Raw genomic sequence first — 4,132 nt, 5'->3', positions numbered from 1 at the left:
AGACGACGGCGGAGCGAATGGGGGTGGCTGCGGAGGCTGTGGTGGCCGGAGTCGAGCGTCACGGGCTCGACGGCGGCGAGGTGGTTCGGGCGTGAGGCGAAGACGACGAGGCAGAGCGCTCCGGGGCTAACGGGGAGGCTAGGGCGGAGCTGCGCGACGCGCTGAGCACAAAGGGCTCGGCCCCGTGACCATTTGGTCACCGAAAACGCGTCGGCGACGAGATCTGCGGCGGGGCGTTCGGGTGCTACGGTGGCAGCTAGCTAGAGCGCGAGCTAGGGGAGGTAGAGGGCAGAGGGGGGAGGCAGCTCACCTAGCGGCACACACGATGGCCGGTGAATGGGTTAGTAGCTGCAGGGGCGTCGCCGGAGATGAAGAAGAACGGCGGCGAAGCTTGTCGAGGCAGAGGAGGAAGACGGTGGCGTCGGGGGCGTTGCGGTGGCTCCGGTCTCCAACGGGCTGCACCAATCGAAGCAGCGGACGACGGCGTCCCTTGGAGACACCGTGGGGCGGCGAGGTGGGCACGGTGGCCGTGGCTAGGCCGGAGCCATGGCGGCGGTGGCGCTCGGTTATGGTGGGGAACGAGGGGGCGAGGTGCGGTGGATCTGAGGGGGAAGGTGCGTGGACCGAGGGGAGAGTGGGGCGAGTGGGAGGAGAGACCGAGGGGCACGGCGTGGCGACCTTATCCCCTCGTCGTCGCTGGCGAGAGGGTGCGGCGGGGACGTGCCCCTGTTCCGACCCAGATCGGGGGAACAGGGAAGGGAGGCGGCAGGGGGAGGCGGGCCGGTCCGGCCGGATGGGCCAGGTGGGTTAACTGGGCCAGATGGCCCAGGGGGGTTTGGGGGGGTTTCCTTTCTCGTTCTTTCTTTCTTTTCTTTATTTTTTTTGTTTGTTTCTGTTTTTTGTAGTTTCTTTTGTGTTATTTATTTTTAGTTTTATAAAATATACCACTAGCCCCTAAATTAGTATTTATAAATACTCTATTGCCACATTAATTCCTCATACCGAATAAAATAGTTTAATGTTTTAATATTTATAAAATACATTTAATTATTTGTATAAGCCACTGTTTTATTTAGTTTAGTGATTTTTAAATTATTTTATAAAAATGTGCTCCTCCACCATAATTACCTAAGCATTATTTGCCACCTTTAGAACATTTTAATTTTAATGTTTGAAAACTTTTATTGTTTTTTTGTAATTAAATTTTGAACTTGTTTCGGTTTTGAATTATCTAAGGTTTATCAACAGTAACCGAGGTGACGTGGCATCATTAGCGGGGGATCACTGTAGCTTAATTATCCGGGTGTCACATAAATCCTCAAGTACTGTATGTGTCAGCATACCAATCCAGGGATGACACTTAAGCACAGAGACTTGACCGTCTGAGGTCGGCTCGCTACAGCTGTCCACATGAGCAACCTTGCCATCTAAGCAAAAAAAAAAAAAACTGATGCCATTTACAGCCACATCATCCCTAACCCAACAGTTGGCGCCCACACAATTCCATCAGCAAACATGGGACTCAGTTTGTCATTCGGAAACACTTATAATCTGTAGTCTGATTAGAAGCAGTGCATCAGACCGATGGACCGCCGTCTATTCCAGGTGAATTCCACGGCCAAAATATTATCCCTTTGCCCGTTTTTGAAAAAAAAAGTCACAGCGCCTCGTTGTAACTACCAGCATCTGCCGCTTAATCCCCTCCCGTTAATCACTCGCCAATTTATCCCTCGTGAGACCCCTCGCATGACGTTCCTAGCTCGCCATCGACTCCCCTGCTCTCCTCCTCTCCGACTGCGCCGCCCATCACCTGCTCGGATTTTCCCCCTGCTCCTCCCGACCTCAGTGGCCAGATCCGTTCCACTACTCCTCCTGTCCATTGATGTGTCCCCAGGGCAACATTGCAGGTGTGAGGTGCATTAGAGGGTCGATCCCACCTTCCCCTCCTTGATTGATGCTTCGACATGTTACCCTCCCGTGCCGGAGTAGCACCAAAAGTCCAAACAGTAAGGCAGTGGACTCCGGTATTCCTCTCTTCGAAGAGCACCTGATCGGAGTTGAAGGTTAGTGTGTCAATCGCCAATGCGAGAAATATTTCCATTATCTGAAGCAGTTGTACATGTTCTTCTCCATCTCTCTTGGGTTTGTTCATCAAATTTTGCTAACTTCGTCACATGATTATGTACTCTGATTGTAGGAAGCACAAGCATGTAAGAAGCTAGTAAGAAGCATCACATCTGTCCACATGAAGACAGCAAGGGACAAGGTCCTTACACTTTTGATTGCAGTTTGTGTCACTGCGGTAGATGGTGTGGAGCTTCCTGACAACCATAGAAGGAAATTCTATATTTAACAGAGATACATGCTCATCACCATGGTAACATTCTTCATGTTATTTGATACAATTTTTTTCCTTTAATGGAAAGAAATCTATATATGTATGTAAGCAATTCTCTAGTACATGAAAATAGTATCAGAATGATTTGCAAGCACAGTATAGATCTCTGGAAGCAAACATCAATTTGTTGTACGAAAGAAAATTCTGCATTCTTTCGATTCAGATTCCGAACTATGGAAGCAAATACTATTTCTTTGGATGCAAATTCCAAATTCCTTGGAAGCAATTTCCTTTTTATTTGGATGCAGATACCAGATTCTTTGGAAGACAAGTTCCAATTTAGTTAATTTGAAAGAGTATGCAACAATGGTAGAAAAATATGTTTGATGGAAGCATGTATTTGTAATGTTGGAAGCAAGGTGTCCGATACTCCCATTGCACTTAGGCGATGCAAAATGATTTTCCATGCTGGACACAAATATCACGATATTGAAACAATATACAATTGATATGGATGCTGGATGCAAATTTGCTAGCCGTTAGAAGCAAAATGAATTGGTATGCTTCCACTGTTCTTTTTTTTGACATGATATGCTTCCACTGTTAATAGAACATGGTGTGCGTCCTATAAAAAAACTGACGAATAGAATGTATCAGATGCACCCAGTTTGCCACATGCACCGGTTTCACATAGTCCAGATTTTGAAGCACGGAGGAAGCAGTAAAAATTAAAAAACCAGTTAGTGCACTGACACGCTTTTCTGGGAGTTATTGACGGAAACACCACATGCAAAATACCTAGGCCCACATCTCCAATCAGACATTCCAGGCAATTTCAATCCGACAATGCAGCACTAGTCTGTGGGAAGCCAGCTATCAGTAGTCTGATCGCTAGCGCTTCCGAAGAGTAAATTTCGCGTCTTTAGTCAAAACATTTCGTCCCCTTGTGTTTACCAGATGTTGACTTATTAATGCTGCAAACACGGCTATTTAAGAAACTTTTCTAATCTTTATTCACGGACAGGACTGGACCATGATCTGTTCCGATTTTTACATGAGACGAGATAGACACATAAAAATGAGTTTGCTAGCTTTGTCATCCATCATCTGCCACTACAGTGGCATTGTTATTTCCTGCGCTTAATAGATGCAGCAGCACCTTGGAGTGGGATCCGGATTGCAGTAGGCTTGTTCCGGGTTGTAGCCAAAACTTTTGCAGATGCTTTTGCACGTTTCCCTGTTTCCCGGCGTAACCGGGTCCTGGCAAACCGCCTCCGGCGTGCACCAGCTGGGTGGGTCGACTGCACGGCGGCACGAACAGAGATGAACGGTCAGTTTTGTACCAAGGGAAAGAAAGAACAGATCTATAAAGAAGAAGATGATGGAAGCATATATTCTTTTTCTTTTTCTGTTTTTGGCTTCGGCCGGGTTGTCCTTTGCTCCTACTATATCAATATAATAAGCAAAGTATTTGCCTTGTTTCAAAAAGAAAATTGTACAGGAGAAATGTATGTTCTTACTGTCTGCATTACAGGCCAGGAAGGCGGTAGACATGACCAGAAGAGCTACAACCAAGAACAAAATATGTGTGTTGTTCCTTGGGCGTGCCATGGTGAATGGGATCTTGCAAACTCCTCTTCTTCTGGGCAGCTAGTGTTGTTTTTCTAGTCGATGGATGCCAGTATTGGGCATGACGGTGATCATATATATAGAGGAGTTATTGCAGGAATTAGGGGCACTTAATGAATTCCCATTTATCCTCTCGTCATCATAGCAATATACAAATAGAGGACT

At 46.8% G+C, this 4,132-nt stretch overlaps 1 long non-coding RNA gene across 1 annotated transcript; it reads right to left on the bottom strand.

The window, feature by feature from the left end:
- Positions 1-3,327: 3,327 nt before the first annotated feature.
- On the bottom strand, positions 3,328-4,004 carry LOC119327390. The gene is made up of 2 exons (XR_005158495.1): positions 3,859-4,004; positions 3,328-3,639 (listed from the first exon to the last, which is right to left on the bottom strand). It is a non-coding gene; the product is annotated as an uncharacterized LOC119327390 (long non-coding RNA).
- Positions 4,005-4,132: the final 128 nt, after the last annotated feature.

This window comes from Triticum dicoccoides, chromosome 7A (genome assembly GCF_002162155.2).
Source record: "Triticum dicoccoides isolate Atlit2015 ecotype Zavitan chromosome 7A, WEW_v2.0, whole genome shotgun sequence".
In the NCBI taxonomy this organism is placed as follows: Eukaryota; Viridiplantae; Streptophyta; class Magnoliopsida; order Poales; family Poaceae; genus Triticum; species Triticum dicoccoides.
This window is presented reverse-complemented; position numbering and strand designations above follow the sequence as displayed.